The sequence below is a fragment of the Myotis lucifugus genome, unplaced genomic scaffold (genome assembly GCF_000147115.1).
Source record: "Myotis lucifugus unplaced genomic scaffold, Myoluc2.0 scaffold_169, whole genome shotgun sequence".
NCBI lineage: Eukaryota > Metazoa > Chordata > Mammalia > Chiroptera > Vespertilionidae > Myotis > Myotis lucifugus.
This window is the reverse complement of record NW_005871217.1, coordinates 1,890,761-1,915,659: the sequence shown is the minus strand read 5'-3', so window position 1 is coordinate 1,915,659 and position 24,899 is coordinate 1,890,761. Positions and strand designations below refer to the sequence as shown.

Below are 24,899 nucleotides of genomic sequence, written 5' to 3'. Positions count from 1 at the left end.
GTCACCCAAGAACCACAGCTGCCAAGTCACCACAGCTCCGCAGCTCCTGCATTGAGCATCTGCCCCCTGGTGGTCAGTGCACGTCATAGCTACTGGCTGGCCAGTCGAACAGTTGGACGGTCAAACAGTTGGATTGTTGCTTAGGCTTTTATATACATAGATAATAATAATAAAATAAACAATACTTTCTTTTTTTAAAAAAGGAAGGTGTTCAGTAAAAATGAACTAACAAGCAAGTAGTGACAGACCCATAGAAAGCAGGCTGACAGCTGTGTGTGTGTGGGGGAGGGGGGGTGGGATGGAGGGATTAAGCAAAAAAGAGGAAAAAACTGATGGGCATGGACAACAGTGTGGTGATTGCCAGGGAGAGGGGGAGTGAAGGGAGGCGGAGAAGGTAAAGGGGGGATAAATGGTGATGGAAGGAGACTTGACTTGGGGTAATGAACACACAATACGGTGTACAGATGATGTGTTGTAGAATTGTACACCTGAAACCACTAAATTCAATAAAAAGGAGTGGGGGAGAATTTTTTTAGTGCCCTGGCTGGAGCATTGTTGCATACACCAAAATGGTTATGGATTCAATTCCCAATCAGGCCACATACCTAGGTTGTGGATTTAATCCCTGGTCAGGGTGCATATGAAAGGCAACTGATTGATGTTTCTCTCTCACATCAATGTCTCTCTCTCTCTCTCTCTCTCTCTCTCTCTCTCTCTCTCACCAATAAAACATATCCTTGGGTGAGGATTAAATACAGTGTTCAGTAAGTAAAATGCAATCATGGTTGTCTTCACCCTTTAATAAAGGTAGTAAAGTTGCTGGGTTAAGACTGTTACATCAAGCTACAGTAATTTTATGTGCAGAAAGCAGGAGTACTTCATAAGAAACCAGTTGGCTGGCTGAGTAATGCTGAGTATCCTAAGAGTTTAGCAAAGATTCAACAAAATGAGGTACATAAATGGTTAAAGGAGAACCCATAACGATCTCCTGTTTGTTTGCAAAACATGGCTGTAGTAGAGATGGCTCTCATACAGGAGGGAAAAGCCTTTGCTACTGAGTCTAATTATTGGCTTTAATATCCCATAGGTCTATATTTCTGACTTAGGACTCCTAAAGCATTTCATTTATTTTCATTATGAAAAGAAAGAAAGGAAATTTATGATTAGGGTGTCCAAAAGCAAAAGCTTTAAAGAATTCTTCCTGTAGAGATTCTATGGCTTGTTTCACTTCAGGATTCCATTGGATTAAATCAGGTTGATCTGATTTTAACGAGCCATATAGAGGTTGCGCCATTAATGAAAAATTTGGAACCCAGTTGCAAGAGTATCCAGTCAACCCCACAAAACCTCTAAGCTGCTCCTTGTTCTTGGAAGAGGAAAGGAGAGGATTCCTCTGAGTATTTCATGGTTAATTAGCAGCCTATCTTTAGATATAAGATGACTAAAGTATTTTACTTGGGGCAAACAGAATTAAAGCATGTCCTTTGAGACCTCATGTCCTTTTATGGCTAGCTGTTGTAATGGGTAAATTGTGTCCTTTGGGAAGTCTATTAATGTGCTAAAGCATAAAAGTAAATCATACACATATTGGAATAAATTGGAACCTCTGGGAAAATCAACATCATTTAAATCAGCCTTTAGTATCTGAAAGAAATAGGTGGAACTCTGCATATCCCTGGGCATTAAGTCCAAGTTAAATTGGTGATCTTTGCAGGTGAAGGTAAGGAGGTATTATCTGTCCTTTTCTACAGAAATTCTGAAAAAAGGCACTACATAAATGTATTACTGAAAAATAATTGGCAGTCCTCAGGAATGGCTGATAATAGGGTACGGAATTACAGAATGTCTGGGAATAACTCTCTTATTTATAGCTCTGAGTTCCTGTACAAATCTCCATCCTTTACCATTAAGTTCCTTTACTGGAAGAATAGGAGAATTGCAGGGGCTCATACATGGAATCATAAGCGCCCTCTTTTTTCTGTTTTTATTGATTTTAGAGAGAGAGGAAGGGAGAGGGGGAGGGATAGAAACATTGGTGAGAGAGAAACATTAACATCGATTGGCTGCCTCCTGTATGCCGCCTGCTGGGGATGGAGTAATCTTGTATAAGTAATCTTGTATAATAAGCTTAATTGCAGCTAGTGCATCAAGATTTAAAGGATATTGGTGAATAGTAGGTAAAGACAAAGTATCCACGAAGGCCTTCTTAGTTTTCCCTTTTATGGTGATTTTCACTTCCCCTTAAGTATTGGTAAAAAGAGGGGGAAATGCCCTCTTGCAATCCTCAGAGCAATCCTATGCTTGCTCCTGTTTCCTTTCATTTACTAAATTCCATTTCATCTTTTTACAACCCTTTAAAAAGGAGATTTTTAGAGAGAGAGGAAGGGAGAGGGAGAGAGAGAGAAACATCAATGTGAGAGGGAAACATCAATCAGCTGCACGCACCCTGACCAGGAATCAAACCAGGAACACGCGCCGTGCACGAGATGACGCCCAACCAACTGAGCCACACAGGCCAGGCTTTCCAGAGTAAAAGCAGTCCCTGCTTTCCCCTGGTTGAAAAGGCCTTCAGGGAGGTCTGATATGATTGCTTAGTTGCCGGAGCTGTAAATTCATAATTTTAGTAGCTTTAGCCTTTTCTTCTTTTTGAATAGCTTTAAATAATTGTCCAGTCAGAGTTGCTAGTTTGTCAGCATGTGTGGTTGGCCAATTTAATTCATGTTGTTTAATCAGAACTACAAACTCCTAGTCTTTCCAGAAATGCTGAATTGAGCTTTGGATCATTTTAATTAGTCTTAAAACTCTCTGGAGACAATTCTGAATACAGTTTGAAAGATTTTCAAAACGTTCAAAGAAAGCATATCTGGTTTCATCAGGTTTTCATCTACATTGCTGGATTTTGTCTGGTCTCTTTTTTTTTTCGAGGGGGTAATCTCAGGGAGGGTTAATTCCCTGCATTTTCTCAGTCTGTTTCTCTTGTTTAAAAATACTCCCTAGCCCTAGCTGGTTTGGCTCAGTGGATAGAGTGTCAGCCCTTGGACTGAATGGTCCCGGGTTTGAGGGCACGTACCTGGGTTGCAGGCTCAATCCCTGGCATGGGTTGGGGTACGTGCGGGAGGCAACCAATCGATGTTTTTCTCTCTCTGTCTCTCCCCCTTTCTTCCACTGCCTCTAAAAATCAATGGAAAAATATCCTTGGGTGAGGATTAACAAAATAAACAAATATCCTCTATAGGAGTTTTCTATCGGCCCTTACCTAGCCATTCTGCTGTTTTGCTTTCAGAAACCAATAGGTATATTAGTCGGAACATGTCAGAACAGCCATGGCCATGTATGCTAACAACTAAATCAAATTCACTTGTGAAACCAACAGGGTCATGGAAAGAATCAGGAACATCTTTAGATTTCTTAATTCTGCTTTAGTCCAATGACAGTCAGTTATTGCCAGTTCCCCTCATCTCGAGACTGGCTATTCTCTAAAGGGAGCTGCCATAATTTCTGGTTCTTCTAGGCTATTTTTGGTCTAGCTTTATACTCTTAGTTTTCCCTAAGTCACTTGAGAGCGGTGGTATAGGAGGTGCAGAGAAGAAGTGAAAGCGAAAGGGAGGGCAAGTCTTGAAAAGGGAGCACGTGAAGTAGTGGGGCAGCTGGAGAGAGGAAGTGGTGTGTCCGGCATTGAGCAATTTTGGATGCCTTCTTTCGTTCAGACACAGGCTCTAAAAGTGTCTCATTAATTCCCTGAGGAGAAGAGAGTTTATCTGTGCTTATTTCAGAAGCTTCTATTTTCCAATCAAGGTAAGTGTTCCATTCATTCAGTTCAGTTTTCGAGCCTGCTTTTTCCGATTGAGCCTGCAGAAAGTTTAACTTAGAGGTATCAACAGCGATCCATTCCAGCCATCCCAAGCTGCTATCACTTTTAGTTAAATCTCCCCATTTCTGTAGATACTTGCAAGTTGAGGTTCCATATTTTTTGTAGATAAAACTGGCTGGAGTATGAAAAGGAGACTGCTGTGGGGGGCTCACTGAGCTCAGAGGCACAATCTCCCATGTTAAATTTAATTTTTCTTTTTTTAATTGGAAATATTGGGGGACCAGGCAGGCAAGTCCAACTCAAGGGGAAGGACTTCCACCTGTGCTCAGGCCTCACCAAGCTTTTATTGATCTGGGATGCACCCATAGCATAGCCCTGAGGCAGGCGACCCCCCATTAACAGGCAGACTAGCCCATCAGCAAGGATTTACATAATAATAAATGGGGGAGTAGTTTCAGCTACCACTGTCTGGACAAACAGGTGGCGCCTAGCTCCGACCTTTGCTAGGACTTCAAAGGCACCCAGCCTTGGGGGGGGGGGGGGGCGGGGGAGGTTCTCTGTCTACGCTTATCAGATAGTGAGGGCAATAAACAGTTTCCCACATCTCCCCCTTATTTTTTTCCTTAAGAATCTTGTATCTGCCGAAACCGGTTTGGCTCAGTGGATAGAGCATCGGCCTGTGGACTGAAGGGTCCCAGGTTCGATTCCGGTCAAGGGTATGTACCTGGGCTGCAGGCACATCCCCAGTGGGAGATGTGCAGGAGGCAGCTGATCGATGTCTCTCTCTCATCGATGTTTCTAACTCTCTATCTCTCTCCCTTCCTCTCTGTAAAAAATCAATAAAATATATTTTTTTAAAAAAAAAGAATCTTGTATCTGCAGACCAGAAATAAACGTATAAGAACAAGTCCCACTTTCAATGTCCAACAGTTCTGAGTCCAAGTTTCAATGTCTGACAGTTCATGTGTACATGCCAGCAATGAAGTGCTGGTTCTGGATGCTGGACAAATGCAGGTCCGGTCCTCTCTGGTTTGGTCCTGGGCACCCTGCAGCGACGCACAGCTGCTGACTGCTAGCATGGCAAGGCGTCTTCGCCATCTCCGTCTCTGAACTGTCTCTCCTGTCTTTGTGGCTGGAGCAATCTGGTCAGTTTCTCTCCGGTATCCCTTGTTGCAGGAATCCACATGGTCTTGGAGTTGTTTTCTGAAAATATACAAACGTATTCTCGACCAAAGGTTAATAAAGGAAACTTTACTTGGGATCCTATTTATTTTTGCCCAAATGGTTTTCCTATGGCTTATTTTGACACCACATATGTTTTTCATGGGTGTCTTGCTGTTAGCATTACAACTTAAAAAATTTTTTTTCTAGATGTAAATTAGTTACAGGATGTTTTCCTTACATGGTATTCTTCCACTATTCCCCCTTTTTTGATTTAATTATTAGGAGGCTTTTGGAAAATTTTTATAATGCAGTCTAGATAACTTTAAATTTTAACTTTTTTGCACAAAAATATGACTGCTTTAGGTTCATAGCATGTTAAGCAATTTTACCATGAAATGAAAATTTTGGTTAATACTTCTTGAGCCAATTTTAATTAATCTGAAAACTTGACTACTATTTTACTGTCAAAAGCAAAAATTCTGAACAGCTGCATAGGAACAGCTTCCAACAAAGCCAGGACCCTCTACCTGAAGCAGGTTGGTTTGGGATTCCAGGGAAAGTCTCACCCAAGTTCACTTGATGCAAAAAGTGGGGAGTCAGGGGAACACAGTAGTCTCCTGCTGGTACCTAGCACCAGGTCCATAGAATGGTCTGGGTGGGCTTCAGAATCCTCTTGTACTATGCCAAGTAAATGTCAACAAACATAAAAAATGTCCAGCCCTGGCTGGTTTTGCTCAGTGGATAGAGCATCAGCCTGCAGGCTGAAAGGTCCTGTGTTTAATTCCAGTAGAGGGCACATGCCTGGGTTGTGGGCTCGATCCCTAGTGGGGGGCGTGCAGGAGGCAGCCAATCAATGATTCTCTCCCATCATGGATGTTTCTATCTCCCTCTCCCTCTCCCTTTCTCTCTGAAATCAATAAAAATATTTAAAAAAGAGAAATGTCCAAACTTGTAGAAAATTTATGAGTTTGAGTCAAGCAGAGGATATACCTTAAAGCAAAATCTCAACAGACTGAGAAGAATGTTTCAAAGAATTAACAGTTTGTAGTTTCTTTAATGCATTTGAAATTACGGCAGGAACATAAGGAAGTTTGCATGAAGGTGGGAGAAAGTAAGGCAGGGATTAGATGACAGGATAGTAAGATTATTTGCCCTCTTGATTATGCTTCTTCATGCTTTAAAAGGGTCTGAAAGGGTGGTCACACATTAGAAAGAGATTTCAAAGGTATATTATCCTAGATGCACAGAAGCAATGGACAGGGCATTCTTAACGCAAAGATAATCCTTTTACTAAAGAAGTTGTCTGCCTAGGGTTTGACTAGCCACAATGACATGCCCAGTTAGGAATTTATGATCAGATTACCCTGTGAGGTTACTTTCCATAGAATCATTTTTCTATCCACATATAATGATTGTGTTTGTTGTTATAGGTTTGGGCTTAAAGTCTATTTTGTCTGATGACAGCATAGCTACCCCTGCCCTATTTTGAGTTCCATTTTGTAAAATATATTTTTCCGTGTCTTAACGTTGAGTGTATGTGTGTCCTTGCAGATGAACTGAGTCTTTTGTAGGTAGAATAAAGTTGGATTTGTTTTTAGGGTTTTATTTTTCTATTCAGCCTCTCTATTTTGTTTGGGGCATTTAATCCATTCATTTTTGAAGTAATTATTGATACGTAAGGACTTACTATTGCCACCTTATTAATTGTTTTAGCTGTTTTTGATTCCTTTGTTCTTTTCTTGCTGTCATCCTTTGAGAATTAATGGTTTTCCATAGTTATGCTGTTTTACTCTTTATCTTGTCTATATGTACTGTAGGTTTTTGCTTTGTGGTTCCACTGAGGCTTAAACATCTTATGATAATGTATTTAAATTGTGAATCTATTAACAAATTGTTATGATAGAGATGTCATAACATTGTTTTTAATCCTCATCCGAGGATATTTTTCCATTGATTTTTAGAGAGAGTGGAAGATAGAGGGAAAGACCGAGAAAAACACCAATATGAGAGAAACACATTGATTGGTTGCTTCCTGCAGGGGGGGGGGGGGGGGGACTGGGGAGGAGCCTGCAACTGAGGTACATGCCCTTGACCGGAATTGAACCCGGACCCTTCTGTTTGCAGGCGGACGCTCTATCCACTGTTTTCCTTTCACCTTTATAATACCACCACATTACAGTCTTAGAGTATTCAGAATTTGACTGTATACTTATTTTACCAATGTATTTTATCAATGTATTATATATTTTCATGTCTTCATGCTATTAGTTAACACCCTTTTACTTCAGCTTGAATAATACCTTTCAGAATTTCTTATAAGGCAGGTCTAGTGGTGATGAATCACCACAGCTTTTGCTTGTGTGGGTAAGTCTTGATCACGCCTTCATTTCTGAAGAACAACTTTGTTGGCTATGGTATTCTTGATTGGCAGGTCTGTGGCAGCTGTGCTGGCCATTGGTTTCTTCAGTGGTGAAAGCCGCTGGAAGGGTCTTCTGCAGAGCTGGTCACTGGAAACCAAGGTCATTCTCAATACATGGCTGAAACTGGTAGCCTCTGCTTTTCTTCTTTGTTTCTAGCCACCTCTATATATCTCAGCTTTGTCAGTCTCTGGGTGGAGTAAAACCAAATATGGTTCTACTTGCAGTGCACCGAAAGGCGGGGGAAGCTTTTCACTCACTTCATTTTCTCTTTTCTCATCAGGGAAACTATTTCTAGCTGGGAAGTTCCCTCTTAGTCAAGCATGTCAAACTCGCGGCCCGCAGGCCACATGCAGCCCACAAGGAATATTTTTGCGGCCCAGCCAATATAACGGCATGTAAGACACGTTTTAATAAAAATTTTGTAACTTGATTTTTACAATATCCTGTTATACATAATTATTAATAATGAACTACAACGTTCACTAATGACTGATTACTGTAATCGTGTTGCATTCATTTCCCTTATGCGCCTTACACACAGTCACACCATTTCTCTCCACTAATACCAGCAGCGAATATTTTAGCAGCTGATGGCCACGTCATTAGTCTTGTACGGACTTGTTTGGTGTGTGCAACAGGAAATATTTCGCTTTCGGAGAACAAAAAAAATAGGTTTATTTGCATTACGCTTATTAATTTGTGCAGTTATTCAGTGTCTAGTAAGTTATGTTCAAGAAAAAATATTAATTTTTATTAAAATGTTCTATTATTTTATGTGAATGATGACTCATTTATTTCAGCCCTTTGTATTCAGCATGTCTCTATCGACATAAACCTACGTTTCTATGAAAACTGAAGCTTTTTTTTTTTTTTTGAAAATTGAAGCTTTTGTTTTTTTTTGCGGCCCACGTAAACTTCAACCTTGTTTATTTGGCCCGTGTTAGCCTTTGAGTTTGACATGCTTGCTCTTAGTGATGAACAACGCTGGCTTTGGGGATGGAATGATGCAGGCAAAATGAACCTGTTTTCCTTCCTTTTTATGTGGTTATTCTCATCTATTTTGTTTCACTGTGTTGCTGAACTTTCTTAGTGCACTCCAGTGCTCCTCCAGAGCTGGTTTGTTCCAGCAGAGTTGGCAAACTATTGATCTTTGTGAGGGGACATGGGATTGGATCTCCTACACTGCCATCTGGTGACATACTATGTAAAGTACAATTTGTCATTTATTTTCAATATTTAGCTTCTGTATACCATATAAAAACAAGATGAGCAAAGTATATAAACTTAATATTAGGTTCAGTAATTAGTGTTTTAGTTACTTAAATTACTTATAAATGACCCAGACACTTAATAAATATCTATTACTTAACTCTATGGTTGCAAGTGAGCAAAGCAAATTTTGGAAACTGTTTTTAGGCAGACGTCCTATAAAACCAATCAAAGATAACCATCATCTCAATTTATTTCTTCATTATATATTTTTAACCTTCTTTTGCTAGGAAACCCAGATAGAATAAAATATATGCTGACATTATATTTAATGCTGATAACGCAAAAGACACAGATGTTTTTATTAAACAAACAGAATTACACTAATCTTATTTACCAAATATTTTCAAAATTCATGTTAATTTGAACAACCTTTGAACTTGTCCCTATTTTTCTGGTAGTTTTAATAATATTTAATTTATATTAGTTCTTATTTATCTCTGTTAATTTAAATAGAAGTCATAAAATTTTTATAAGTTACTTTGGTAATACCAGCTGGAGATAGACAAATATACTAGTACATAACATAAATGCACACATGGACAGACAGATGCAAATAGAGATCTTATATATTTTATTGCAAAAATTAACCTTAAATCAGGCAACACAGCAATAAAAAAACTCACTGGTTTATGTAAAATAGCGGCCTCTCATCTTACTTCACTTTACATTTACATCTCAATTGTGTTTCTGACCAAAATGGAACAACTAAAGGTTACATGGTCAATATGAGAGATGATGCTTTTTACACATTTGTGGCAAACACTCATGTGCCCTGACCAGGATTTGAACCGTGACCTCCTGGTTCATAGATCAATGCTCAACCACTGAGCCAAGCCAGCCAGGCAACTTGAACTATTTTATTTTGATACTAGAGGCCCGATGCACAAATTTATGCACGGGTGGGGTCCCTCAGGGTGGCCTGCGAGGATTGGGCCCCAGCTCGCACCCACAGGCTCGCAGCCCCAGCTTGAGCCCCCAGCCTCGCAGCCCTGCAGCCCCGTCTGGCACTCTGCCATGGCCTGGTGCCACCCCCTCAGCTGCTCCACCATCCCACCTGTGGGGTGATCGATTGGGGCCAGGGCCCACGCTGCCGCCACTGGTTGTCATCTGCAGGGCGATCGGCGGGGCGATTGGGCCCCCACTCGCACCCGCCTTGGCCTGGCGCTTCACAGCAGCTCCTGCATTGAGCATCTGCCCCCTGGTGGTCAGTGCACGTCATAGCAACTGTTCAGATGGACACTTAGCACATTAGCCTTTTAAATATATACTATCGATGTAATCTTATGAAGTTTGTAGACTATATTTTAGGCTGAAGTGATATCTAATGGCTATCTGGAGGTCACTAAAATTATCTGATTGGATAAACAATTCAGTCTGTGTCCAGTTAGCCCTTTTCCTTTTCAGCCTCAGGCACTTGCTCTTGTTGAACCTTGAGTCCCTTGAGAGATCCCAATAGGGGCATAGGACTAAAGTTTAAGCAACTATAGGGACTTGATGGGCTGAAGAAGGAAAAGAAACGTGTGGCAGGGATGGGCAGAGGGAAGGAGGAAGTAGGAATTTGAAGGGGGATCATATTAAATGATTCAAGAGAGTGAATAAAATATCAGAGGTGTTAAACAGGGGAGGGAAGAATAGAAGCAATGAAAATGGAGAGTTCTTAGAGGAGCCAATATGGGAAGACTGCAAGATTCTCCAGGAGGCTAGAAAATTTCAAATTATCCTCAGAAAAATCATGGCAATGAGAAGAAGATGGATGAAGTTGGCAAAAGGAGGTGGACAAAATAAACAAACAAACCAAATAGAAAAACACTTATAGATACAGAGAACAGACTGATAGTGGACAGAGGGGAGGGGTTGGGTAACTGGGTGAAAAAGGTGAAGGGATTAAGAAGTACAACTTGGTAGTTACAGAATGGTCACAGAGATGGGAATCGTAGCATAAAGAGTATGATAATTACTGTTGTGATGGCTGTGCATGGGGCCTGGTGGGTGCTTAGGGTGCCGGGGAGACCACTCTTTTTTATTGTTTTAAATATATTTTTATTGTTGATAGTTTTACAGATGTCTCCAATTTCCATCCTTCCTTTATCCCCCTCCTCCCAGCCCCTACCCACCCCCGCAGGACTTCAGGGACCACTCTTTAGACTACATGATTTTGTGACCACTGTGCTGTACATCTGAAACTAGTGCAGAATGGTGTTGAGTGTAAACTGTAATTGAAGAATCAATCAATCAATTAATTAAATAAAACCAGTAAGAAGGATGCACCCCCCACCACCACCTCAGTTCGGGGTCAATGGAAAAAATGTGGAAGGGACACAGTAAGGGCTACACATATTGCAAACATTTCTCTTGTGAAAGAAAAAAATAAAGGGAAAGCAGCAGTAGTGGCAGCTTCTCCCAGGATCCAGGAAATACCGGCTTAAGGCTGACTCTTATAGGACATCACTCTGTTACATTAAATTCTTTGCTCTCCCTGGATCTGCTCCATACTCAGTGCAAGAGGTGAAGAAGTTAATCTCAAATGCCCAAACAGCTCTAGAGTTCTTATCTGTTATCACCAGCAAACCTTGTTTGTGTATGTTTAATGCCCTAAGTTCATGTACCCAATGACTAATCTTCTATGTATCTAATTAACAAATTGACATTTTTATCTACTGGTTCAGAATGAGGCAGGAAGTTCAAGAGAAAACAGAACGGAAAAAGATTACTGAAATTTAAACAGTGGACGCATTTGGAATGTTGAGGGAAATAACCTGTAGCATGAGGATCAGGAAGTAGTGTAAAGTAGTGCAGGAGTCACAAATAGTGATGTTGGAAAGGGAGAAAGGACCGAGGTCATGAAGACCATTTGATGCCAGACTGAAAAGGTGGTCTTCATTCAGCAGGGGGATATATTGTGAATATCCTGAAGCTCAGAGTTTTCCTGGGGCACACTTTCACCTACAGACTTTGAATTCACACACTGCACTTTCTCCTTTCTCTTTTGTGGTGCCATTAATTATCAGAGGCCATATCAATAGAGTTAAAGCTTTTGCAAAGGACACCGCCACAATGAATATAATAATACATTTTTATATGCACTGGCATATTTAAGCCTGATTTTATGTAAGTTTCAGGGTATCTGAGTGGACAATGTGAAGGGAAGAATTCTATTTCATAACACTTGAATCACAAGAGCAGGTAGGACAATGGATCTAAGACAAAAGGAAATGTAAATTATAACTGGCTGGCTCTATAAAATTATTAGGACAATAGAGGAAGAAAAATGCAGGACCAGGTGAGTTTTAAAGCACTATGCAAGCAATGTGCCTTGAAAACAATCACAGGCTTTGTCCTAGTAAGACCCCCTGCCCCCAACCCAGGCATCTACCTGAAAACACTCTGAAATGCATATTCATGGTCAAAGATATTCCACATGGTTACTAGAATGGTACTGCCTTGGTATAGCTGAGCATAAAGGAAGTTGCCAGGTAAACTAAGATATAGCCATTGATGGAATGGCATACAGACATGGTAAATCTGAATACCTTGTGGGGTTGGGGGGGGGTCAATGCTATAATGTGGAAAAGGGAGAGTCCGATGTATTTGTTAGATTAAAGAATGAGGTATCTTTCCCGGCTGGTGTGGCTCAGTGGCTGAGCATCGACCTATGGACCAGGAGGTAATGGTTCAATTCAGGATTAGGGCACATGCCTGGGTTGCAGGCTCAATCCCCATAGGGGACGTGCAGGAGGCAGCTGATCAATGATTCTCTCTCATCATTGATGTTTCTATCTCCCCCTCTCCCTTCCTCTCTCTAATCAATAATATATATAGTATATGAACTAGTCACACCTTCCTTAAATTACAAAAAAAGGAGGTATCCTGAAGTTGTAGTCTTTTTAATTTTATTTTTAAATATATCTTTATTGATTTCAGAGAGGAAGGAAGAGGGAGAGAGAGATAGAAACATCAATGATGAGAGAGAATCATTGATGGGCTGCCTCTTGCAAGACGCCTACTGGGGACAGATCCCGCAACCCGGGCATGTGCCCTTGACTTGAATGGAACCTGGGACCCTTCAGTCTGCAGACCGACACTCTATCCACTGAGCCAAACCACTAGGGTGAAGTTGTAGTCTTTTAAATGTGCCTCTCCTCTGCAAAGTCTGTATAGAAGTCAGTGCTTTCCCCTGGTAGTTCTGCTCTTCCCCCAGGGTTTTGGCAGGCCCCGAGGTCTTGTCTTCTGTAAGTTTTTCCTTCTGCTGGTACTAGGGTGTAAAACTGAGAATGCAGTGGTGTTCCTGTTAAACAAAACATTTTCACAGCTGAAAGCTTTTCTGAAGGAACAGTTTATGTAGTAGCCAAAATGCTAGCTAGAAAGGACTAGGTCTGGTGCATACAGACTGAACTAGCAGAAGCAGGGCTGGGTGAAAACAATAAACATGCCCTCTGTCCTGGAGTTGATGGATGCTTTGTTGCAGTTTGGGGAAGAAATAGGTAAGTTGTTTTGAAAAAACGTTTACATTAGCTACAGATAGAGGGAATGGGAGAAAATGAAGCAGGGTTAGTTCTGGGAGAGGTTCACAGTCCTTAAGGAAAACGTTTTTGCTCCTTTGGATTGGTGGTGGGCAAGAATCCAAAGTTCATGTGTAAGCAAAAAGCTGGAGTGCATGCTGGTCAGTGGTGTCTGGCTATTCTCTTTAGTTAATGGAGGAAATAGCCACCTGGAAATGAATTCAAACATTCAACATACATTCAGTAAGTAGTCTTTTGTTGGGTTTGCCCTGCATTTTTTTAAAATTTATTTTTCAATTACATTTTACAGTCGATATTATTGTTATTAGTTTCAGATATACAACATAATGGTTAGACAATCATATACTTTACAAAATGTTCCCCCCAATATTTCCAGTACCTACCTGGTTCCATAGTTATTACAATACTAGGGGCCCAGTGCACGAATTCATGCACCTTGAAAGGAACTGTGGGCTGTGAGGCTGGGGAGGGCAGGGGTGGGTCTTGGCCCATCCTCCATGCCCCTGACTGGCCCCTCCCACCACGGCCCCAGGTCCCCTATCCACCAGCAGCCCCACTCCCGCCACCACCGCTCCCACGCGCTGATGGCACCTGCCCCATTCCCACCCACTGACGGAGTGATTGGGGCTGGTGCCAGCAGCAGATGCAAGTGGCAGCTGCTGCCCCGATTGCCCCTCAGGAGCAGAAGGAGGTGGAGAAGCCCTCAGGGGCAATTGGGGCTGGCAGCCGTTGCTTGCACCTGCTGATGGCGCCGAGCGTTCAGGGCCAGTGCCAGCAGCAGGTGCGAACACTGGGCAGGACTGGAGCACGTTCTGCTGCCTGCTGCCAATGCCCGCCATGTTCCACATGCCCCGATGACAGCGACATAGCAACTGGTTGTTCCGCCATTCGGTCTATTTGCATATTAAGGTTTTATATATATAGTTGACAATATTCCCTATGCTGTACTTTACATCCCCATGACTATTTTGTAACTACCAATTTGTACTTAATCCCTTCATCTTTTTCACCCAGTCCCACAACTTCCTTCCCATCTTTCCATCTTTCCAATATATATTGCCCTGGCCAGTGTTGCTCACTAGATAGAGTGTCAGCCTGTAGACTGAAGGGTTCCAGGTTCGATTCTGGTCAAGGGCACGTACCTCGGTTGCAGGCTACTCCCCGGCCCGGGCCAGACCCTGGTTGAGGCTTGTTCAGGAGACAACCAATCAATGTGTTTCTCTCACATCAATGTTTCTCTCTGTCTTTCTCTCTCTCGTTCACGCTCCCTAAAAATCAATGGGAAAATATTCTTGGGTAAGGATTAACAACAACAACAAAAATAATAATTTTTTAAAATTGATTTCAGAGAGGAAGGGAGGGGGAGAGTGTCAGGGTGCAGCCAGATGGTGCTCTGAGTTGTTCTGGGTCCATGTATTCTCCTAACTTCTCCCATTCGACTACACCAGGGCAGGTCCCTCTTGATCCCTACCCATTGTACTAACTGTTGGGAACTTAGTCCAAGTTCCTTTTTTATCTTCTGCTCACAAAGACACAGGTCAAGTCTCTGCAGTGGGACAGATGGAGAAGCCATGAGAAGTTGTGGATATATAAGAATGAGTCTATTGCAGAAGTCAGTGGCCACATGGCCATCAGACAAGACAGTCCTTTATAGCAAAGTCCATATAGGCAGATAGCTGGACACCAGCTGGTGAATACATATCTTTCTCACATACTAGTATTGATCTCTGTACCCACAGTCCTTGTCTGAGCAATTGCACGCTGCCCCAGACTCACCGCCTCACTTTATAGCGGCACCTGCGCTCTCCCTTAGAGCTACAGCCTCAGCAACCTCTCTGGCCCAGCAGCTTCTCCTGTCTCCCCTGCCCAGTACACTGGCTGGTTAACATGGTAGCTATATCTGAGCTCTCTATGAGCTCTTAGCCTTACATCGTAGCAGTATCAGCTCTCAGCTCCGTCTGAGCTCTCTAGCTTCTCCTGCACACATAGGAGCTACATTCTCTGCGTCTACTGCCTCTGCTTCTCTGAGCTTTCTGGCCTCTGCTCTGCTGCTCTCTCTGCTCTGTCTAGCAGACTCCTGGTCAGTAACCTGTATATTACTCCAGAGACAAAGAAAGCTTCGTGCCAACAATGACATTAATCATATTTTGGTTATAGAAGGGCACAGTGTACTGTGTGTCCTTGCACCTGTAGTATCTTGGCCTGATTAGGATTCCCAGGCTCAGAGTCCTTGAACATCCCATTTAGGCACATGCCCAGAGCAGCCTTTGGCCATTCTGGTGTATAACAAGGCCTCTGTGCTCCTACTGGCCTTGACTATCCAGGAACCTGATGTGGTTCCCACAGAGAGAAAGGGAGAGGGAGAGAAACATCAATGATGAGAGAGAATCATTGATTGGCTGCCTCCTGCACGTCCCCTACTGGGGATCAAGCCCGCAACCTGGGCATGTGCCATGACCAGGAATCAAACCGTGACCTCCTGGTTCATAGGTCGATGCTCAACCACTGAGCCACACTGGCCGGGCTTTCCATGTACTTTTTAACTGAGTATCCGCTCTTATCTCTTCCTTCCACCCTCTGGCCTGCTGTAATTTAATTTAGGACACCTAAGAATTTTCTCCTTGTCACTTGGATGGTGGCTACCAGCACACTTTCACCATGGAATGTGAACTTGGGTGAAATGTGGGCCTCCAATGAGGGTGGGGATTAAAAAAACCTCATTGACAAAGGGAAAGCAGGATGGTATGTACCCAAGAATAGGTGTTTTTTAAATAACAAGGTCCACACTTTCACAGGATATTTTAAAGGAGCACTTATGCCCAAACACTTACCAAAAAAAAAGAAAAGTATTTTTCTTAGAACTGATAGGGTGAGGCCAAAATTGAGAAAGAAGTGTTTGGCATGCCCTAGCAGGTTTGGCTCAGTGGATAGAGCATCAGCCTGTGGACTGAAGGGTCCCGGGTTCGATTCTGACCAAGGGCACATGCCTGGGTTGCAGGCTCAATCCCCAGTAAGGGGCGTGAAGCCAATCAATGATTGTCTCTTATCATTGATGTTTCTTTCTCACTCTTCCTCTCTGAAATCAATAAAGAAATATATTTTTAAAGAGTTCGGCCTAATAAATTCACTCTTATTCTGACCTTTTCTGTGCCCCCTCCCCCTTCAGAATCACTGAAACCTCCAATGTGGCCCCTAAGCTTGACCCTGTTGAACAAACTCAAAAAGTCTGGAGGCTTTGCTAGAAATAAATAATATGATTTATTTAAGGGTATTAGGGTTTACAAACTGGAAACACTGCTAGGAAACAGCCAGTCTTCCGAAACAGAAGAAAAATGAAAAGCTAAGTGTCTTATAGTAAAAGGTACATTCTTGAGAAGAATCAGTCCTGTGTTCTTAGCCTCTGGATTAGTCCAAGACGGTAATGCTCTAGATGACCAGTGGTTTGGATACATGAAAATCCGTTTCTTAATCCTTCAGGGGTTAATCAGAGGGTTATCTGGAGGTTTGATATATATACAGGCATTGACACAGGACTGAAAAGTTCATAGCTTTAATTTCTCAGCCTACTTAAGACAAGAATAGAATAGTTTCCTCATACCTTAACCTACTTGATATTAGTAATTAGCAGCTTGATTATAGTGACTCCATTTTATTTTTTACTTCATTCCTACTTTCCCCTCTTTGATTAGGATTTTTCTCTCAGAAACCATCATAGATCAAACAAAACATTTTAAAGCCCCTCGATGCCAAGGTGACAATGCCTTTCTTGGGTCCATTATGTTCCTTGTAGGGGGGATTTGGGCAAGAGACATGCTTGCCATATATGAGTTTATATTCAGCTCAATATTTGTGCCAGTTTTTATGTTGAAACCTTAGGATAGGTCCAACCAGGACATTATTATTACACTAGAGGCCCAGTGCATAAAATTCATGCACAGGTAGGGTCCCTAGCAGCTGCAGGCTATCAGCTGGGGCCTTCCTTCATTCTGCACCACCCCCTGGTGGTCAGCACACATTATAGCAAGTGATCAAACTCCCGGTCAGTTGAACTCCTGAGGGGACACTTTGCATATTAGGCTTTTATATATATAGATATAAGTTTAAAACCAGTCTCAGTCTTGAAAACAGTTCAGTTAAACAGTTGTCTCATTTCAGGAGGCGATGATGCAGGTGGTTCCCAAAGATAGGCCTAATGGACAAGCCATCTGGTATTTACTAAGAGGCATCCCTATGGAGACAAAATGATAAACAATGGTTATTCATCGATGCAGAGTATAGTCCCAGTTTCTCATTCCTGAAGGCTGCCAGTCAAAACAATTTCTAGATGGTTGAAGAATCTTTAGGTGGAGTAAAGGGGGGGTGGTGGTGGGAGTGACAGTCTGATAGATTGTAATATAAATGTCTCTGGTGATTTTTTCTGCAACTGGCATTGAGATTGTCCATGTATGAAGTGTTATGATTACTCTGAAGTTTATATTAAGTTGCTTCACTTTAACTGCATGGCTCTTGGAAAAGGGCCGTTTTAATTCTCAATGATTGCAATTCAGAAGGGTGGGAGAGAAATTGGAAATGTTTGGAGAGTCAGGCAGATGTTATAGGAAACAAGAATAATTCTGGTCCAGTCCAATTTGCAGAAAGGAAAATAAAAACCTCCAAATATAATGAACAGCACTAGAATCTAATATCCAAAAACGTGTAGTACTGAAACATGATTTTTCAAAAGTCCCACTCATTTTTACAAAAGATAGCCAAATTAAGAGTAAGGTGTTTCCAAAATATGTCTATTTTTTAAAAAGTTTCTGCTATTTTTATAGATGCAGCAAAATTAGTCATTATAGGCTTTAAAAAATCTTTGCCGGAATTTTTCTTTTTAAAAAAATATATTTTTATTGATTTCAGAGAGGAAGGGAAAGGGAGAGAATCACTGACTGGCTGCTTCTTGCAGGCCCCCTACTGGTTGAATTGAGCCTGCAACCCGGGCATGTGCCCTTGACCAGAATCAAACCTGGGACCCTTTCAGTCCACAGGCCGGCGCCCTATACACTCAGCCAAACTGGCTAGGGCTGGAATTTTTCATAAGGTATCTTCAGATTGAATTTTAATTTTATTTTAGTTAATCTTCACCTGAGGATATTTTCCCATTGATTTTTAGAGAGAGTGGAAGGGATGGGGAGAGACAGAGAGAGAAAAATTGATGTGAGAGAGACACTGATTGGTTGCCTCCCACACATCCCCTGACCAGGGCCAGGGAGCCTGCAACTGAGGTATGTGCCCTTGACTAGAATCAAACCTGGGATCCTTCAGTCCACAAGCCAACACACTATCTCCTGAGCCAAATCATCTAGGGCCAATTATCCTTGATATTTTTACTAGAAGGAGTTGAAAACTTATATCCACACAAAGCCCTGCACATGGATGTTTACAGCACTTTTTCATAATTGCCAAAACTTAGATGAAACTAAAATGTCTTTCAGCAGGTGAATGGGAAAATAAATCCAGTGGTCGGCAAACTCATTAGTCAACAGAGCCAAATATCAACAGTACTTCTTCAAAATAGACTCGCTCAGGCTGAAAACAGACTTCTGTGCATGGGCCACGAAGTTTCAATCGCACTGTACGCGCGCCCCCATGTGGTATTTTGTGGAAGAGCCACACTCAAGGGGCCAAAGAGCCACATGTGGCTCGCGAGCCGCAGTTTGCCGACCATGGGTATAGTCAGACAATGGAATGTTACACAGTACTAAAAAATGAGCTATCAAGATATGAAAAGACATGGAGGAACCTTAAATGTATATTACTAAGCAAAAGAAACCAATCTGAATGGGTTACATACTGTATAATTCCAAGTATAAAACATTCCAGAAAAGGTAAAACTATGGAGATAGTAAAAAGATCAGTGGCTTCCAGGGGTTGGGAGGAGAGGAATGAATAGGCAGAGCATAGAGAATTTTCAAGGACGTGAAATACTCTATATGATATTATAATTATGAATAAGTCATTATATTCTGTTGTTACCCATAGAATATATTACATCAAGAGTGAACAATACTAGTAATGTAACTATGGACTTTGGGTGATTACCTGTCAATTTAGGCTCATTCATTGTGACATCATTTGTGTTACTCTAGAAGGCAATATTGATTATAGAGTAGGCTATGCATGTGTACAGGCAGGGGGAAGATGAGAACACTCTGTAACTTCCTCTCAATTTTGCTGTGAACTTAAAACTGCTCATTAAAAAGTCAACAAAATTAGTATTATCAATAGTGAATGGGACAGCCTGCCACTCAATACATGCTTCCGCTTCCTCCTCGCTTTCTCTGCCATTGTGGTGCATGCGGTTGATTCTCCTTCACCACATCTTCTCGTGAGACTTTTGGGATCAAGAGGTTCCTGGTCAAGAAACAAAAGCAGAATCGGCCCGTTCCCCAGTAGATTAGGATGAAAACTGGTAATGAATTCGGGTACAACTATAAGAGGAGACATCGGAGAAGAATCAAACTGGGTCTATAAGGAATCCCACATGAGAGACAGCTCACATATTTATGCGGTATTCAAGTTGCCTGCACCTTTAAATGACTGAAAAGATCACTACTGTCTGGACAGTTGGGCACTTTCATTGGAAAATTATTGGAAGCATGATCTTTCTCCCTGCAATAGTAGGTTGGTTCAGTAATAAATGTGAGACCTTTTAAAAATAAAAAGACTCCTACTACCGCTACTGCTACTACTACTACTATTAATGATGATGATGATGATGATGAAGAATGGGACAGAATGGCATTTTGTGCCTTCTTACGCAATGCAACAGCAAGGACCACAGCATCACCTATGCAGTCTTCTTGCTGAAAATGCTTAAATTGATTACAGGAAAACAGACAAATTCAGACTGTGGAACATAGGCAGCACAATCATCTGGATTCATCAGAAATGCCAATGTTATAAAAAATGAAAAGAAAAAGATAGTAAGCTTCTATACTAGATTAAAAGAAACTAAAAGGGGTATGACAACTAAATACAGCGCATGCTGCTTGACTGAATCCTGGATCAAAATAAAAAACAAAGGAAATTGTTAGGACCATTGGGGAACTTTGATATAAACAGTATATTGGATAACAGTGTTGAATTAATGTCCAATTTCTCTGAGTGTGACAATAGTAATGCCCCTGTTCTTAGGAGATACACACTTAAGTGTTTAGAGCTGAAGTGCCATGATATCTGCAAGTTACTTCCAAATGGTTAAGCAAAAACAAAGTGAGGGTGTGTATATACTTATAAAGAGAGATATGTAGCAAAATAAACAATTGATGGATCAACCCAAAGAATGTCTGAAAAGTTAAAATTTTATTTAAAACAACTGGTGAAGAAAAATGTTTGGGGATATAAAGCTCATGTTTTCTGCTAATTATAGATCCTGCTGTTAACTTCAGAAATAAGTCAATGCAGTCACTTTTGTTGGCAGAAAATTTTCTGAAAAATAAAAGAAAAATGTGAGTAAGTAAAAGAATGGAAAAGGAAATACCACCCAAACAAAGGAAAACAAGAGACTTTAAATGCAAAAAGGAAGATAGGTCACTAAAAATAATAAAAGATGTATCTATTTCAGACTTTTATGCATATAATTCCAAAGACTCAAATATATAAAAGAAAAATTTACAGAATTACAAGAATCTGACAAACTCACAATCACAGTGGGAATTTAAAGCAAAATAGAGAAAGACTCATAGGTAGAGAGCAGGATGACAGCTATAAAGGGAGCATCAGTTGGGGGGCTGGGGGGGGACAGGTGGAAGGATTGAATAAGAAAGAAAAAAACTCATGGACACAGACAACAGCGTGGTGATTGCCAGGGTGAGAGGGAGGGGAGGAGGAGGGTGGTAAAGGAGGGTATGATGGGATAAATGGTGATTGATGGAAACCTGACTTAGGGTGTACACACAATACAGTATACAGATGATGTGTTGTAGAATTGTGCACCTGAAAACTGTCTAATTTTGTTAACCAGGGTCACCCCGCTAAATTCGCTAGAGAGAAAAAAATAACTTTCTCCATAATTGATAGATTTAGCAACTAATAATATTCATGGTGATATAGAAGAATTATAAGTTTAATGGACATTTATAGAACCCTACATGCAATAATTAGAATATACAAAATCTTTTCAGCCTCACATGAAACATTTAAAAATGGATCATGTTCTCTATAACATAGAACAAAACTCAACAAATACTAGATTATCAGTATTATATAGACCATAATGTCTGTACTATGTTTAATTGGAAAAGAATAACAAAATGTTAAGCTAAGAAAGATTCATGCACCCATGTTTTGATTTCTAAGTACCATTTCCCCTTAGAAGGTATCAGAGTCCCACAGAGAAATGGTTAATGAAGCAGGAAATACAAGATAGGCCTGAAAGTAAGGAAGTTAATATATTGATATTAGGGACATGTCAAAAAGACAGGGAAGCCAATTTGGCTACCATGGATAAATCTAGGAAATGAATAATAAATAATGATAAAAATAGGACAATCATGAAATAAAGTAAAAATTATGTTTCCAAACTAATATAAATAAATAAAAAAACAAATATATGGACAAAAAATCTCTTCCTTGAAATAGAATACTAACTAATAAATGCAGTAAACATGATGGAGTTTGAAAATTACCATTTTGCAGTCATCACAGTAAAAACTGAGTCAGTCAAGAATTGTCAGAGGCTGTCAAATCAGTGGATTTTAGTTTGTCGAGAAACAGGATATTTACCCAGTTTCAAAGTATCGCCAGCAAAACCATTAACTGCAAAGAGAAAAATGATAACTTTATGGTGATTGAATCTAGCAAGCATGATCTTAACCAAGTAATCAAGGTTAACATTATTTCTAAGGGGTCAAACCAGTATCATGTGCCACTGATATGATGCCCTGAGAACAATACAACATTACTTCTCTGGTTTTCCTGCCAAAATGCAAAAACAAAATACAATAATGAGAAAATGACACACAAACTTCAATGGAGAGGCATAATAATTTTCCTGTATTTTAAAAAATTGTCAATGTCATAAAAGACAAAGATAGGTTGTACTATTCCAGGTTAGGGAAAACTGAAGAGACATGAAAACTAAATGCAATGGATAATCCTAAATGAAAACTTTACTAAGAAAATAGCTATAAAAGACATTAGTGGGACAATTGGTCAAATTGGAATATGGCCTAGATCTGTGGTCAGCAAACTGCGGCTCGAGAGCCACATGCGGCTCTTTGGCCCCGTGAGTGTGGCTCTTCCTAAGCCTTACGAGTACCCTAATTAAGTTAATAACAATGTACCTACCTATATAGTTTAAGTTTAAAAAATTTGGCTCTCAAAAGAAATTTCAATCGTTGTACTGTTGATATTTGGCTCTGTTGACTAATGAGTTTGCTGACCACTGGCCTAGATCATAATAGTGGAACACAAATTTCCAACTATATTACAAAGATATAGTAGTCAAAACAGTGTGGTATTGGAGGCAGGTCCAAGATGAAGCAGAAGAGGACTTTGAACCTGTCCCTCCCACAAACACTTAGATGTAGAGCAATTCTTCCTGACAACTGAAGGTTGACTGAACAGTTTCTGCACATCAAACTAGAAAGAGAAACTGCATGGAGAAGGATGGGGAACCACAACAGCTCTCTGGGATCTGTGGGACCTCTCCGGAATTGAAGGTGGTGGTGAGCACCATTGTTAACCTTCCCCTTCCACCTAAATAGTGCAGATTGGACCTCTATCCAGGTGCTTCCACAGACCTGCAAAGCTGCTGCAGGACTTTCCCAGCATATTCTCAATCTGGCCTAGGATACCCAGGGTGCCACTGCACGTACCCATAGTGGGATGACTCACCCAGAGCCTGCTCCAGCCCTGAAAGCCAGACCAAGAAGGGGTCACCACATGCACATGCGTACTGGGCTGCCTTGCCCAGAGGCTGTACCTGCCTCAGACAGCTGAGGCACTGTTGCATGTGCACACACTGAGCACACCACCTGGAGCCCACTTCAGCAAGGACAGCTCTACTAACAGGGAGTCACTGCAAGTGCAAGTGCACTGGGCCACCCTGCACCAAGCGTGCGGTGGCCCCAGCCAAGCAGGGTACCAGGTGCTGCTTGTGGCCAATATGACTCTAAATGGCCTGCCAAAACCACCTTGTACACACAGTTTAATACAAGAACCACTTTTTCAAGATGGGAAGAGAAAGCTACTCAAGCTAAGTAAACATAAGCAAAATGAAACTTTGTAGAATTGAAAAGCTTCTGCACAGTGAAGGAAACTATCAACGAAACAAAAAGACAACCTACTGAATGGGAGAAGATATGCACAAATGATATACCCAATAAGGGGTTGATATCCAAAATATATTAGGAACACATACAACTCAATTACAAAAAAGGTAAACAACCCAGTCAAAAAAATGGGCAAAGAACATGAAAAGACATTTCCGCAGAGAACACATATAGATGGCCAACAGATATAAGATGCTCAATATCACTAATCATCAGGGAAATGTAAATCAAAACCACAAAAAGATATTACCTCACCCATGTCAGAATGGATATATATATATATATATATAATGGATATATATATATATACCCAAACAACTGTTATGATCAGTCGACCGAACTACCAGTCGACCATTTGCTATGACGTGCACTGACCACCAGGGAGCAGATGCTCAACGCAGGAGCTGCCCCCTGGTGGTCAGTGCACTCCCACAGCCAACCTCCCGTGGCTGGCCAACCTCCTGCAGTCCCTCCCCTCAGCTGGCCAGCGGGCCCTGATCGGCCTCAATCGGGCCTGGTGAGATGGCCCCAATTGGCCCCCAATTGCTGGCCAGGCCAGGGAACCCCACCCATGCATGAATTCATGCACCAAGCCTCTAGTGATCAATAAATCAACAAACAACAAGTGCTGGCAAGGATGAGGAGAAAAGGGGATAGACGTGCACTGTTGGTGGAATTGTAAATTGGTGTAGCCTCTATTAAAAAAAGTATGGAGTTTCCTCAAAAAAATTAAAAATAGAACTAGCATATGACCCAGCAATTCTACTTCTGGGAATCCATCTATCAGAAAATGAAAACAGCAATGTGAACAGATATATGCACCTTCATGTTCATTATAGCATTATTTACAACTGGAGGCCCGGTGCACAAAAATTTGTGCACTCGGGGGTCCCTCAGCCCAGCCTGTGCCCTCTCGCAGTCTGGGACCCCTCGGGGGATGTCCACCTGCTGGCTTAGGCCTGCTCCCCGGGGGATTGTGCCTAAGCTGGCAGTGATACATCCCTTGGGGGATGTCCACTTGCCAGCGGGCCTAAGCTGCAGTTGAACATCCACAGAGCTGCTGAGAAGGCAGGAGAGGCTCCCACCATCGCCGCTGTGATGCTGTCAGCCTGGCTGTGGCTGAGCAGAGCTCCCCCTGTGGGAGTGCACTGACTGCCAGGGGGCAGCTCCTGCATTGAGCATCTGCCCCCTGGTGGTCAGTGTGTGTCATAGTGACCAGTCATTCCCAGTCGTTCTGCTGTTAGGGTCAATTTGCACATTACCGCCCTAACGGGTTTGGCTCAGTGGATAGAGCGTCGGCCTGCGGACTGAAGGTCCCAGGTTCGATTCCCGTCAAGGGCATGTACTCTGGCTGTGTACACATCCCCAGTAGGGGGTGTGCAGGAGGCAGCTGATT

At 41.7% G+C, this 24,899-nt stretch overlaps 1 protein-coding gene across 1 annotated transcript in view; it reads right to left on the bottom strand.

Annotated features, from left to right (window-relative positions):
* Nucleotides 1-20,569: 20,569 nt before the first annotated feature.
* LOC102425883 (negative regulator of P-body association-like) overlaps nucleotides 20,570-24,899 on the bottom strand; it is a 12,846-nt gene continuing 8,516 nt past the window's right edge. The window contains exons 3-4 of the mRNA XM_023759985.1: nucleotides 21,857-21,986; nucleotides 20,570-20,657 (exon numbers count right to left, since the gene is read on the bottom strand). The gene's annotated coding sequence lies outside the window, so the exon portion shown is untranslated. The remainder of the gene's footprint in view (nucleotides 20,658-21,856; nucleotides 21,987-24,899) is intronic.